Genomic DNA, 16308 nt, shown 5'->3' on the forward strand with positions numbered 1-16308 from the left:
GCAAAGAATCACTGCTTCATTGGAAGCAATCAGTGGAGTTTAAGAAGGAAAGCTTGGACAAGTATGATTGAGAATTGGAGAATATCTAAGAATTTGTGAAGAAGGAAATGGAAAAGATTTACGCCTATTGAAGGATCTATATACTGAGTCTCACGTGTCTCCAAATGGACAGTTGGGGGACATCTAGCATATGAAGACAAAATTCCTAAGTTTCATTGAGGAATCAGTTAGTCTGGCAATTATCAAGATTGAAAGATTCTAGAGCTCACTACCCTTGACAGTACTCTGAAGAAGGCATTAGGCAAGCTTCAATCCAAGGTCACCATGGTGGAGCTATTGACAAAGGACCATGACTACTGGGTAGTTAGAGCTGACAATTTTTATATCCCAGGTGTCAGAGAAGTCAAAATCATGCTCGATGCCATGAAAGTGCATAAGGCCAAGTCAGTTGTCCCAAAGAAGAAAAACTGACTGTACTAGAAGTGTGAAATTCTTTACATGATGCTTCTTTTAGTCAAATTTTCGACAAGTGTCTCTCTCTCTCTTTTTGTTGTAGCCATTTTGCCATTCTCCTCAGATGTATACTTTTGTAACGGATGACTACTGTCATTCCTAATTTTGGCTATGCCACTTCTGCAATGTAATGATGAATGTAATAACCAGACTCTAAAGAGGGCCTATAAATGTAATTTTGAAAGTTGAATAAAGGATCGGCAAACTTTATTGTAAATTCACCCCTGTAGTTGAGACTAATGAGCGAGACTCTGAGTTTACTATGAATCTTTGTCGTTCATTAGTTTAGACTTGCATGGAAATGAAAGATAATTGAATGTGAAGCTGTTAATGTCACATTGATCTTAGTGTTACTGTTGTGTTAGCAGTATAAGGAATCGGAGCATTGCTTTTCATGTTTAATTCTGTTTCATTTCCCTAGTTTCATGGCATTTGATAGTTTAGTTTGCATGTTTATCTCTGTGACTGGAAATGGAGCATATTAATGGTGAAACTGTTAAGTTAGTGGCAATATGAGTATTGCTGTAACTAGGTGGGGTAATCCAAGTGTTACTTCATTATTGATTATGTCTCCACTTTCTTGGTGCTATTGCATTCAATAGTTGTAGCCTTACATGTAGGAGTGGTGGTTTAGAATAGAAGTTAGTGTAGAAGAGCTGAAAGTGGCCTATATCATTCTTAGTTGTGGGTGTTATAAGCTGTCTAATCCACTCATTTTGCTTGGGTTGCTTGTGGCTACGGGTAGCCTGGTTTTCCTCTCCTGCTCTTTGGTTAAGAGCATATCCCTGTTTAGATTTAGATCTATAAAAAACAGTATTCATTGCAAATCTTTGCATCACAAGGGAGTTGTACCTTTCAATTCAAAGGGCAGTGATATCACCCTTACACTGATCCATCTGTTGATTACAGGTTGTTTCTCCACCATATTGGGCACTAAAGGGTCAAGGTATAAGCCAAACCATAGGAGGGACTAACTGTTAACCAACACAGTTATGAACTTACTATTTGTAGTAAGTCAAATTTTGGCAGTTGCCATATTTGGTAGCGTGGATGGTGGCATTGGCTGTTGGTTGTCACATGCATTGGATGGGGCTATTTATTGCAGGGGTTCATATTTTAAATTTTTTTTATCAAAGTTTCATTATTATAATAGTGCTTGATTATAATAATGTTATAAAATGATGTGTTGGTGAAGCTGTTTAAGTGAAGTTGCATTTTGGAAACTTTGTGCCTTTGGAGCTTATAAATATGAAGCCCATTTGGATTATTTATTTGCTTTTTTGTTGTCCTTGGTAATATTTTTCTAAGATTGATGATATTGTGCCCTTGTTGAAGTATAAGGGTTTGAATTCTGAGTTCTCCTGCAAGTTGCTGCTGAGGTAAAGCAAATTGAGTTTGGTTCTCTATTGTGTTTATAGTTATTGAGATGTTTGATTTGTGCAAAGGTTAGTCTGATTTCTGAAAATTTCATTAAGTTGTGGAGACTCTGGTTGGAAGGAATTGATTTACTGTTGTAGTTGAAGGCATTCACATTTGCCATTGAATGCATCACATATTTGGTTGTCATTGGGTATAGCTGGGCAGTTTGTTGCAAAAATCTGCACCATTAGACTTTGATTGTTTGAGTAGAGACTAGTAATGATTGGGCAGCTAGCATCATAGAAACAACTGCTACAAATTCATATTTAGAAATGGCTAAGGAAAAGTCCAAACCCTTGTGGTCTGGTGAGAATTCTTCTTCAAGTATCATACGCTGCCAAAATGATTCTCGGCTATAGTTTGAGTCTGATTTTGGGCCTGCTTTCTGGAAACCAAACCCTTTCTGCCCACTAGCTGGAGACAGAGCTATTTGGGCGCCAATTATGGCATCGACCCGTGCATGAGGGAAGTCCTGCGTCCACCTGGGTAACAACAGCAACATAAACCTCTGGCCTACACTGGAGTCTTAACAACCGACTAGCATTGGCAATGGATTTACTTTCTGAAATCACCCACTGGGGAAATGTACAAGTTAATTATGTTATTTGTAATAGACCAATACATGAACAACAAAAGTTAGGAAAGATCTTTAGATAGTTGAGAATCCTAGTTGACATTTCTTTTAATTATAATTGCAAAGAGAATTCAATGTGGTGCCCTTAGATGTTTTTCTTTCAATGCATATCATAATTTTTCTTACATGTTTGTAAGAAATAACAATTTGAATTAAAAAGGAACAATTTGACACAATGCTATAGTTGTAAAGTTGAGGTATTGATTGTTGTTTCAATATACATATATGTATTCAAGTTAAACTTTCCTATTTGCAAGACCCCTTAAGATAGCAAAAAAAATTCAAAGTGGAACAATTGCTTATCAAGTGTTTGACAAAATGTCAAACAACTGAAATTGTAAAGGAATTTGGTAATGTCGAGTGAAAGCCAGGTAGGGTTCTTTATAGTGGTTTCCTACCATCCTGTGGGGTAGTAAATTCATCATTATTTTTGATCTGCTATTCTATTTGGAGTGACCAACACTCTAACTTTTTCCAGCTATGGACACATACAAGAGGCCTAGTAGTTCTGAAAGCTAGTGGAGCAGTGTGGAAAATAGCAAAAAAATAAATGCTTTGAGGGAGAGTTTGGAGAGACTTAAGATTCATGAAAGGAGATTGGAGGGGAGGCTCTCGGATCCGGTGATGGTAGATAGAGCAGCGAGATACATGGTTTCTGCTTTTAGTAGACTGACATTGAGGATGCAGGGAAGAAGGCTTGAGTTCTCTCCGACAAGCATTCATACTGATGAGCTTGTGGTTAGTGTGGCAACCACTAGTCCTATCCACAGTGTTGATGATGGAATTATTTCACAAAGACATGTGGATGTGTCAGTGTCATTGGGGGTCAGTAGCATTGAGCTTCAACAAGTTGAGGTCTCTGAAGTTGTTGATGTAGTCGTTACCATTGAGTGTTCAGACTCTTTCGAGGAGGTAGTTATAGGAGACTGTGCGGAGAGTGTGAGTACTGATTTATATGATAGTTGTCGTACTATTGGTAGAGTTGGAGGCAACATCTTTCTCAGGTGGGACAAATGAGAGCATGGAGCTATCCAGCTACAATATTAGTGATTTGGGTGTTTCAGCAGACTCAACGAATGTTGGTTTAGGCTTTAGCATTGTTGAGTCACAACATGACATTGAGTCATGTATTCAAAGTCAGCTGACAACAATGGGGGTTTAGTCAAGAGATGTGCATACAACTAGTATTGACACCTTTGATGATCCATTTGAGGATGCTATGAGCTGCACTGGGTATGATATTCTTTGCCTGAAATTGGATGATGATTCCAAGGAGGTTTTGGTTGGGACCCAAGATTAGGATTTACATGGACTTTCTGTTGAGGGGGAAGTGGAGTCATGTGAGGAGTACGATATAGCGAGGGCTTTTAGTTCTTCAAAGGAGTTGCTGGTTGTGGCATCGAGTAGTTGTAGCTTGGTTGCAAATGCATGCAGGGAGAGTAGCATATATGTGGTGAGTGATCTTGTGGTGAGCAGTTCTGATTTAGTTTCCTATCACAGTGTAGTTAGTGAGACATAGAGCTTACATAGGAGGTATGGGTTCTAGAGGCATAATGTGTAATGTCCCCATTTTTAGCAGGTTCCTACAGTTGACTAGGTCAGTTCACCATCGCGACCCTTGTGAGCTGATAGTAGGATTTGAGGGTCTCAATTGTGTTGTTATATGCTTTCCAGTAGCCTATGGTGTGTTTTGGCTCCGTTTGAGAGACTTTCTATCTATAGTAAGTCAATTTGTTGGTTCCGATGAGCTCAGTTGAGTTAGAGGAGTTGGGTGATGCTCTTAGTTTTTATTTTGAGCTTCCAGTTTGAGTTCCAAGAATCTTGGAGGGAGCGTCTATTTATAGTAAGTCACCTCGTCAAGTTCATTCATCATCTTTCATCATCAGGATCACTTTGGTGTTGTCAGATTTTGATTCTGATGCTTCTTCAACTATTTTTGCAAGATGGGTGAATTATTATTATTATTCATCTAAATACGTTGCTATTTTTATTGGTGTTGTTTGTTGGTCACCTCAATATCATAGCTCATTGGAACCGGGACAAAAAGTTTTAAATCGTGAGAACATGAAACAGTGGTCTTGCATGTCAAAATATTAAGTTATGGTGGAAAAAGGTAATTTTTGGAGCCAAAAGCAATTAATAAATTATATTAATGACACTTTATTATATTTAATGTTGTGTAGAGGAAGCTTCTTGAGTGGAGTTCTTTTGGGAAATTGGTGCCATTTGGAGATTATAAATATGAGGACATTTAATGAGAAACGCAACTGATTATTTGATTATTTTATTTTGCTTTGTCATCTTTGTGACATTTCCGAAGTCTGATTTTTTCTTTGCCCTTGCTGAAGTATAAGGGTTTGTTCTTGAGAAGTTCATTGTAATTCACAGCTGAGTATTGTGAATTAGTTTTTTGAAATTGGTCTTTATCTGCATTGTTGTATACATTGTGGTTGGGAGATACTGTGGTGTTGGGAATTTGGAATTTGGCGTCTTCGTATACTGTTATTACTGTTGCTGAGAAGCGGTTGGGTGTTGGTTAATTTGGAGTTGGTTGAGCACCCATTTATATTTGCTGCTAGACATTATTTCCTATCTGCATTTTGGGAACAACGTTTTACACATCTACACTTTGGGAGCAACATTTTACATATCTGTAGTTGCATTTGTTTGTTGGAGAATTCTTTTGTCGCTGCTAGACTTTATTTCAAAGGGTTTCAAGGCATGTCTTACTTGTAAGTTCATGGATTGTAACTTCTAATTTTTTAGGTATTGTTGATTTAAAAAATAGGGGATATTTTGTCAAATGGGTTGTTGGTATTTCGTGAAAATACTCAGTATCTAAGTTGATATTAAAATCTAGAATTTTCAGCTGTATATTCCTTATTTAATATCCAAATAGTTGAGTTGAAATAATTATTGTAATATCTTTTGTTTTGCTATATTGTTGTATCATTAATTGCAAAACCTCAAAAACAAAAAAAAGAAATCATTTCTTTGGCATAGATTGTTTGAGAGCCAACAGGGCTCATTACAGTGGTATCAAAGCTTGCTTGCAAAGTGTTTTAACGGAATGTCAAACAATTGAATTATAAAAGAATTTCGTGTTTGATGAAGTTATAACCGGTTGTGGTTATTACATAATGTGACCAGTGAGATGAAGGTGAGTGATAGTGACATCTCTTCAGCTCTTGAGCATTATGATGTTATTCATCAGATGTTAGCTGTATATGGTTGGAGTGCCCCTATATTAGATGGGCATGGTGATAGTAGTATTTTTGTAGCAGAGGTTCATGCATTTCGAGAGGCTGTCAAGATCTTGAAGCATAATTATTCATAGTTAGTTGTTGACAGGGGTTACCTTTTGGAGTGGGGTAGCACTTGTTATGAGACATTGATAGGGAAAGAGGAGGAGGTGGTTAAGCTCACCTAGGAGCTTGGGGTGACTATGGACTCTCTTCAGTACACTCAGTTGGATCTTCGAGAGTCACAGTTACAGTTGGATGAGGTGACTGTGGAGTTGGAGCATGTTCGGTCCACACTAGCAAAAGATCCAATCCAACTGCATATTGTGGTGGTTGGTGGTGAGTTTGCTTCTACAATTGGGGATGAGGGATGTGATGATGTGGCAGTCACATCCATCTTGAATATGGGTGCAATAGGTACAAAGGAGGTGAGAGCAACAGTGAAGACAAGCTCTCATGGTGATTTGCTTCCTTATGTTGGAAGCAAATATTTTTCTTTATCTCATATAACTAGTAGCATTGGACAATAAATAGTGCCATGTTTTCAGAGGGATCAATTGTGGGTCGTGGGGGACCAGGTTGACACTTCCACATATAATTTCTACTGCACCGAGTCGTTCATGGAGTATTTACTTGAGAGTTCGGATTTGCGGAGGATTCATATAGAGTATTTGAGGGAACTCTCATTTGGGGTTCTTGTGCTATATATCAATTGGTGGGGAACATTGTAGAGACCTTGGCTACAATACTTCCCAACAGAGATTTTGTGGTTGAGTTTGCTAAGAGGGTTGTCGAGGATTGTGCTCATCCAGTAGTTTGGAGTCGTTTCCTGAATCCCAATTTGATACTGATGAGCCCTTGACAGAAATTTGGAATTTTTATCAACATTACACGGCGAGGAGTGCTCATCACTTCTCTTCTTGACTCACAGGGAGAGGCTTTGTTTTCACGTTGGTGTGGGTTGGCTCTAGTTTCACACAATCCATTATGGGATGGGTTAGCACCATCTGCTGTAAGTGGGATTGACACGCCCAGAACAGTTTATAAGAGGTCGAAGGTACCTATGGTTCTCCACAATGCAGTTAGGAGTGAGTGTCAGTTCGATGGAGACTCAGGTGTTAACAAAGTTGGTATTTCAGTTTGGTTGAGTTCTAATGAGTTGTTGCCGCCATTAGTGCCTATAGTAAGTTTCCAAATGATTTTGTTATTGATATTCGTTATTTGGGTGGTGGTGCTATAGGAGCTAGTTGTGTGCACTAGAGATATTGCATAGTTTCACATTTGGGTTCCAGGGGGACCATGGTGTACATTTTTGGCTCTGGAATTGCTTTGGGGACAAGCAATCTTAGGGAGGGAGGATTGTAATGCCCCCATTTTTGGTGAGCTCCTGGAGTGCATTGAGTCAGTTCATTATAGTGACCCTTGTGAGCTGACAGGGTGATATGGGGATCTTAGTTATGGACTTACTATTTTTAGTATGTCAAATTTAGGTAGTTGCCATATTTGGCAGTATAGATGGTAGCATTGGCAGTTGGTTGTCACCTGCATCGGATGGGGCTATTTATTGCATGCGTTCATATTTATTAAAGTTTCATTATTGTAATAGCACTTTATTATAATAATGTAAATGATGTTGTCTTCGTGAAGTTGTTTAAGTGAAGTTGTATTTGGTAAACTTTGTGCCTATGGGGGTTATAAATATAAAGCCCATTTGATGAGAAAGGCATCCCATTATCTATTTGTTTTTCTGTTGTCCTTGGGAAGTTTTTACAGAGATTGATGATATTGTGCCCTTGCTGAAGTATAAATGTTTGAATTTTGAGTTGCCTTGCAATTTGCTATTGAGGTAAAACAAACTGAGTTTGCTTCTCTACAATGTTTACTGTTATTGATAAGTTTGATTCCTGCAAAGGTTAGTTCAATTTCTAAAGATTTCAATAAGCTGCGATGACTATGGTTGGAAGGCATTAATTTGCTTCTGTAGTTGAAGGCATTCACATTTTCCATTGAATGCATCGCATAGTTGGCTATCATTGGGTATAGTTGGGCAGTTTGTTGCGAAAATATGGACCATTAGAATTTGATTGTTTGAGTAGAGACTAGTAATGATTGGGTGACTAGCATCATAGAAATAGGTGTTGCGAATTCATGTTTAAAAATGGCTAAGGGAAAGTCCAAACTGTTTTCTTCTGGTGAGAATTCTTCTTCAAATACATACGCTGCCACAATGAATTGTGGGCTATATTTTGAGCCGGATTTTGGGCTTGCATCTAGGGATCAAACCCCCAACCTGGCTGCACATAGATAGTCTTCTCACAGGCTGGAGACAGAGCTATTTGGATGACAATTATAGTGTCAACCTGTGTATGAGGGAAGGTCATCTGTTCACCTGGATAACGATAGCAACATCAACCCCTGGCCTAGGCTAGAGGCTTAACAACCAACTAACTTTGGCAATGGCATTACTTGTTGAAATTCGCCTATTGGAATAACGTACAGGCTCATTATGTTATTTGTAGTAGACCAATACATGAACCACATAAGTTAGGAAAGATCTTTAAATGGTTGGGAATCCCTTTCTTTAATTATAATTGCAAAGAGAATTCGATGGGGTGCTTTTAAATGTTTGTCTTTCAATGAATATCATAATCTTACGCATGTTTGTAAGAAATAGCTATCTGAATTAAAAGAGAACAATTTGACACAATGCTGTAGTTGAGGTATTGATTGTTGTTTTAGCATACATACATGGAATCAAGTTAAACTTTCCTATTTGCAAAACCCTTTAAGATTGCAACAAAAATTTGAAGTGGAACATTTGCCTACTAAGTGTTCGACAAAATGTCAAACAAATAAAATTATAAAGGAATTCGATATTTGTCAGGAGGAAGCCAGTTGGGTTTCTTTACACTGAATACCGATCAATCATCTAGAAATGCCTTGAAATTTCTTGTCACCATTATGTAAAAAATTTGGAGTATGATTCTTTGGAAGGAGGCGAGAGCGTTGCATAGGCCAAATGACATTCGAATATATGCATACACTTCGTCTTATACTGCAAAGGTTGTCTTTAATTTATCCTCCTCAGCAATGCTAATTTGGTAGCCGAAAAACCGTCCATGAATGAATGTATTTGATGTCTTGCAACTTCCTCTAGTATGCTATCCATAAAAGGAATTGGAAAGGGTCTTTGATTGTTACTGCATTGAGGCATCAAAAATCCACATAGATTCTGATCTAATTTGCTTCCTTCTTCAATGAGATGACGATCGGTGACACCCATTCACTCGTTTGTAAATTGAAAACAATTTCGGCCTCCAACATCTTGGTAATTTCTTCTTGTACCTTCACTGTGTAGGTCTTGTTCATGTAATATGACCTTTTCCAATCTGGCCTTGCATCTAGTACCAGGCGTATTCTGTGTATACACAGGTCCAACAACACTCCTTTTTAAATCTTTGTATGTCTAGGAAAATACATCCTTGTATTCAAGGAAGATTTTAAATGCCATTGCTTTCAGTACAGGGTCCCAGTCGTCTCCCACTAGTATCATTTGTGGGTCCTTTTCTTCCCTCAAATTTATCTTCAATATATTTGGTTCTTTGTATTTGATCTACTCATCTTTCTCAAATCAGCCGGCAGGGGTTTCATCCACTCTTGTCATCCCCTCGTATTCCTTGAACTCTGCCAGGTATGTGTCCTCATCCTCCATCTTTGTTACTTCCAACATGTGCAAGCTTGGCTGGAATATCTCATAATCCTCCATCTAGTAGTGGAATAATCCATTAAGGGAACGTGTTTCATCCTCTGAGCAGCTACCAAGCCTTAGCATGCCTTCCTCGTCTACTTCCATCTTTCCTTCTTTACCGTACTCTCTTTTAGATTCTGAGTCTGATGCTAGTTCTTTGTTTATTGACTTGCTCCATAAATCAATGACGTATCTTGTTCCCTCACTTTTAATGGATAATGTTTTCTTGTAGTTATGGTTAGCTTTTGCTGTGATGAGCCATTCTCTGCTAAGTAGAGCAATATACGCCTTCTTTTCTATTGTGATGACTACGATGTCTAAGAAAAATTGCCGTCTTCCTACTATTACCTTCTATGCCATGAGTGTGCCAAGTGATTTTATGCCATGTTGGTCTACCCCTACTAGATGGAAGGTAGGTGGCCATAATGTTGGCTTACCTAGAACTTTCTAGGTCTCTTTAGGCAGTACATTTACTCTTGATCCTCTGTTCACAATGGTTTTGGTGAGTTTATGATTCATTATCTCCATCTCCACTATGGTAGGGGTCCATATTATCCCAACTATGAATGATGTGGGCTCTAGGTTCGACGGTTCCTTTAGTGGAGCATTTCTTCTTTCGAACACTTCTTCTGTGGCCTTGTCTCTTGTGCTGGTGTTGTTTTTGTCCATCCCAAAAAATTGGTACCCCTAGTTGGGGAAATATTTTTAGCAGGTCTGCCACCCTCACAAGTACCATGACAAGCAAAATTTGTTTTATTATGTTGGCCTTCAATGCTGACCGTATATAATTGCTTGTTGCCTCTTGGCTTTGTCTTTGTTCCTCGTTCACTGCCATTTGTGCCTTGTAGGGTTGGCCAGGAAAGCCCCTACCCTGGAATCCTCAGTCGCCTCCCAAATGGTCACACATGTTTTACAATGCCGTGTTGGATCCTCCAACCCTTCGCTAGTAAACTTGGGAAGTTTCTGTTTATCCAACGTGTTTGGCATTTTTCTTCTATGGCCTCTTGTGTTCTGGAAATTCCTTCCTTCGTGCCCTCCTAGTACTTCTCTCCTATCGTCAGGTTGAGAGATTTCTTCTCTTCCACCCTCTTCCAATATGCTTTGGTTGTATCGGTACTCCCTCCTTCCTAGGGTCTTAGATTTTGTTTGCCCTATTGTAACTTCGTCGGATATGGTCAACCCCTTTATCCTACATAACCATACTTTCAAACAAGTCGGCTACCTCTCCCTCCAACCCTCTTTCTTTGCCGTTGGTATTGGATTGCACAAAGCCCTCTGTTTCACCCAACTCTTCTCCCCAACTATCTATGTCATCCTTGTTTCGTGTCGTACAAAATATTATTCCCCTCTTAGTGGTGCCACCAAATGGTGGCCCTTCCTTTTGGTTCTCACTGAAGTTGTGAGCAAGGTTTTGTACTCTTTGTCGTCTCTCTATCTATTGTTGTATGCATAAGGATTGTCTTACTTCAGCTTCGTCTTCCTCTAGGTGTATCTCCTTATGGAGCCTCCTATGCTTATTTGGTAGAAGGGGCATTAATTTTTGGGATTATTGGGTGTGTGATGCGATGTTTATTTGTGTCCCTATGTTCCTCTTCTTGCTTGTTCCTTACATAGAAGCATTACATTCTTTTCTTCCTTCATTGTTATCTTCGGGTAGCCTCTTTTCTCCTACTTCCACCAATCTGTGTACTAGTAACCTTGGAAGATTCCCTTGGAGATTGTCACAACTTTCTTCACCATGAGTTCAGCCCGTACCTTACCGATGGTGAGAGCCTCTCTGTTTCGCCTCTCGTCGTACCTATTGGTTGACTGCCACGTCCCACGCTTGAACAAGATCTTCTATCAATTGGTCCTCCTTAGTAACTTCCTCCTCGATGTCACTTTCTGTTTTCAATACTTGTTGGTTCAAAGGACGACCCATTATGCTTTTGTTTTTTCACTTGTCCTCTTTAGACCTTCAGGTTCATACTAGGCAACAGTGCCAAAAATTTTATGCGCCGAATGAAAGTCTTTACTTGCAATATATGTAATTGCTTACATGCCAGACATGGAGGTGCTCATATGCCAAATATGGAAGTAGTGTTAACACGAAAACTGTAATGTCCCCATTTTTAGCAAGTTTCTGCAATTGGCTAGGCCAATTCATCATCGTGGCCGTCATTAGCTAGTAGTGAGATTTGAGGGTCTCAGTTGTACACTTGCTATTTCTAGTAAGTCTATTTTGGGCAGTTGCCATATTTGGTAGTGCAGTTGGTGGCACTGACAGTTGGTCATCATCTGCATTGGATAGAGTTATTTATTGGTGGGTTCATATATTTTAATTATTGATGATATGTTATTATAATGCCACTTTTATGTTATTTAATTTTATAAAGTGGTGTTGTGAAGATGAAGCTTCTTAACTGAAAAGTGTGACAAAGAAGCTGAGTGCCATATTGTGTTATAAATATGAGCACATTTGGAGAGAAAGGCATCCAATTGTCTATTTGATTTTATTTGTCTTTGTGAGGGTTTCTGCATTTGGTGATTTCAAGTCCCTTGCTGGGGTATAAGGGTTTGAAGCTGGGTTTTGCATTTAATCCATAGTTGAGGTATTATGGATTAGATTCTGAGAATTATTATTATCTTCTTGTAATGTATTCACTGTGTCTGAGAAGAGAATTTAGTAGTGTCTTCTTCATTACATGTGTTGACTGTATGTTGAGAAGGACAGGTTTGTTGAAGTAATTGTGTGAGCTCAATTATCTTGCTATTGGGCATTCCTTCAAACCTACCCTTAGGAAGATATTTTGGTGATTGCATAATCTGAATTGGTAGTGCTAAGCATCATCTGTTGCTAGGCTTACTTTCTAATTTGCTTGGGGATTTTCAATTTGCATTCAATGCAACTTTCCTCTCTCATGGGTGTTTTTTTTCCTAGGCATTTATTTTAGGGGATCTAATTATGCATTAAGAGGTTGTCGTTCACTATTTTTGCATATATAGTTGTCTATAGTTGTTCAAGGAGAGTATCATCTAATAAATTCTTTCAGTTGTTCAGATCATGTTATTTGTAATTAATTTTTCAAATGAGACACATACAAAGACACACATGCATATGTATAGCATGCACACACACCCACTTCTACTCTCTCTCTCTCTCTAACACACACACTCCAACTCACACTCACACTTCCACACAGACACTCTCAATGTTCCTAAAATACAATTCTGTTTTCTATTATAGAAATAGTGCCCTTTTAGTCATGGAATCATGGAGAAACATTGTCATTTTTAGGAACTGAAACTGCAAGAGCACTAGTTGCATTAGTAGCGGGAATGAACCAGTGACATTTCCTCTATAAATGGCTATGTTCATGGCAAATACGATATCTAAATGGAAGCTTCTCATAATCTAGCTATTGGATCCAAGAAGAAGGTGCAAGACGAATCTTCGTAGAATTTGGTAAAGGATCATTTAAATCAATCGCAAGATAGATGCAAGCATAAGAGACTACTTTTTTAACTTGAGTTTGAGTAGTAGATCCAAAGGTTTGCCTAGAAGGAGAGCAATCGAATGAAGAATATCATCCCTCCAAAATTCAAGCGGGAGTCGGGTAAGGCGCACCCACATAGGAACTTTTGAGGGATGCTCCTTGACAACATTAAACCCTACATGCCAAGGCTTGATAAAGAGCCTGACCTAATTAAATAAGTAAGAACCTCCCTCAAAGGTCCCATTTCTATGTGCCATGCATGTAAAAACTACCATGAAATAGCTATTGGCCACCAACATAATCTCTATGACCCCTTCTGGGTTCCAAACCCTCCATGCCCATGACTCTAGAACTGGTAATGAGAGTCTCAATCCAAACTTGCAATAAGGGCATAGTTGCTCTAGTAAGTACCATCTTTTGAAGTTATCTCAAGTTGGATAACCAAGACAGGTTGATCTTTTGTCATAAGCTTGAATTGACCTATGATTAATATAAATATACTCAAAATATATATTATTCTAAATATAAGTATATATACAATTCTTTACCTTAATATATCAATCGATGCTATTAATCAAATATTATAAATAAATATGTATATATTATTGAGAACAATACTAATCAAATTGGTCAATAAATAATAATAAAAATATGAAAATATTAGACAAGTAGTTCATAAGATGTTGACAATCAAAACAACTGTAATCTGTATAGGCCTCTGATACTTATCATTATTTATTAGTATTTAATAAACAATATTACTAAATAGATAATAACATTGAATATATTACCCATAAGACTTTCATATACCATTATTTAATAAATAAATACCAATATAAATATGATTTAGCTAAGAATTGCGATTTATCTAAGTGGTCACTATAAAAAATAAAATTAGTAAAAACCAAACCTAACTATACTATGGTTCGTGACTTTTGATGACTCAAGCCTATAAATAAGAACTATGGAAGGAATATCATTTATTTTTGATAGATATCACTTCCCCTTCATACGTTTAAAGCCATGATGGAGAATTTAAGGAATAAATAAGTTTGAAATGATGTTTTTATAACTGTATACAACTTGGAGATAGGAAATTCATGATGGGAAAAAGGGAGATATAAAGAAGACATAAGGGAATTAAGTTCAAAACATTGCCCAATTAAAAAATAAAGTACATTTGCACATTTTAAAGGATAAGGGTAAGTTATGTGGGAGCTCCTCAAAGGTAAAAATAAGCAATTAATATAGTCACTTATGGAGGAAGAGATTGATCAAATACTTATAGCGTCAATATGAGAGATTGATATAATCTCCATCTGACTGGCATGACTATGATTTCTATCATCTTTAAAATGTTGGTATGAGAGATTGATATCATGTCCATTTAACCAAATTGTTTGAGATTGATATAATAAGTGTTGGTATGGGAGCGTTCTCCATCTGACCAACATAACTTTGAATAATGAATCTTGATAATGTTGGTATGTGAGATTAATAATCTCCATCCGGCTGACATGCTTGAGATTTCATCCTTTCTATAATGTTGGTATGTGAGATTGATATAATCTCCATTTGACTGACATGCCTGAGATTGATTTGCCATAAGTTTTTGATGATGTTAACATATGCATATGTGATTGGCCTTGAATAGAGGATGTCCCGTCCAAGAAGAACCTTAAGGGGTGCACTCCCAAGAAGATGGTTGAATAACTAAGGGTTAGGAAACCCAATCTCGAGATGTCTTCAAGGTTGGGGTTAAGATAGAGGGTAGAATAGTACAATGAGATTTGCTATTATTATGATTCTAACAATTATTTTGTTGACCTTGGTAGTGGGGACATTACATCCTAGCTCCATTGTACACATCCATTCGCCTTAATCTTTTGGATTCCCAATTCCAAAGAAGATCCAACCCCTGATGCAATTTTTTTACTTGAATGGCCCATAGCATCTGCATGCAGAGACGAAGACAGCTTTGTTGAGCCCATACTTCCAAATAACAAAGAATTTAGAGAAGCCCAACTCTCCTCCATACTGACCAAAACTCAAAACCTCAACCTATCAAACAAGGGCTCGAACAAGTTAAGACTGACCCCACACACAACACAGAGGAAATACTTGGCAAAAATAAAATACTCCCTAGCCACAAAGAGCAGGCAGCAACCCCAGCCACCCTACTACACCAGCACGCTTTTGATTCAATAAAACGAACCTCCAATCCAGCAAAGAAAATCCCCACAGAGCCAAATACAGACCCAGCGAATGTTAAACAGGCAAAAAACACGCGAGAACCAGGGAAAAAATCAGGTAGGGCATGGGCCATAACCAGCAGCAAAGCTGTCGGTTACCATTCTCAAAAATCCATCCTTCTGCGAGGATTTCAATGTCACCTTTCAGTACTTCTTTGTTTTTGTTCTATTTCTGCTTTTGGTGATGGAGTGCCATAAGCTAAAGTTTGTTTTAAAGTCCCAAGGAGTGGGCATTTCTAACCTATAAAATGTTTCTTTTAGCACATAGACTCAGGAGGATATTGGATGCTACATGTACAATGTAGAAATTGTTCTCCAAGCTAGTTCATTACTGTTTTTTCTCTCTATGGATTAAGTTGAAATTGATTAACTTTGTCAATTTTATATTGATGTCTAGTATTGTTAAATGGCAGGCTTGTACACATCTTAACAATTTGATTCTTAGAATCATTTATTTGTTCTTTTTTCAAGCTCTTATCCTTTCAAATCTTGTGTGCATTGAATAGTTGTTTTTTGTTTTGGCCCGTTGGAAGGCCTAAGCTATCTATTTCATTTTTTAATATCTTGTAATCTCGTTTGCAAGGCACAGCTGTTAACAAATCGATACTTGTATTTGAGGCAAAAACATTGGTAGGCAGTCATTTCTTTTAAGCAAAGTTTGAAGAGAGGTTTATTTTCATGTGCTGTTTTGTTTTGTGTTGTCTCAAAAGAGACAAATTAAAATGCTAGCATATATAGTTAGTCTGTCTGTAGTTGTTCAAGGAGAGCATTGTCAAAGAAATTCTTTTAGTTATTCAGATCTGTCATATGTAATTTATTCAAATGAGACACATACAGAGACACACAGGCGCATGCACACACACACACGCACATGCACACGCACACGCACACACACATATAGTTAGTCTGTCTGTAGTTGTTCAAGGAGAGCATTGCCTAAGAAGTTCTTTCAGTTATTCAGATCTGTCATATGTAATTCATTTTTCAAATGACACACACACACAATGTTCCTAAAATACAATTC

General features: G+C 37.9%; 1 pseudogene across 1 annotated transcript in view; it reads left to right on the forward strand.

The window, feature by feature from the left end:
* Positions 1 to 16308, forward strand: part of LOC149546762 (mediator of RNA polymerase II transcription subunit 6-like) — a 102534-nt pseudogene that overhangs the window by 56316 nt on the left and 29910 nt on the right. The gene's annotated exons all lie outside the window — the stretch shown is intronic.

Source organism: Cupressus sempervirens, chromosome 7 (genome assembly GCF_028749045.1).
Source record: "Cupressus sempervirens isolate cs-2001-9-10 chromosome 7, ASM2874904v1, whole genome shotgun sequence".
Classification (NCBI taxonomy): Eukaryota; Viridiplantae; Streptophyta; class Pinopsida; order Cupressales; family Cupressaceae; genus Cupressus; species Cupressus sempervirens.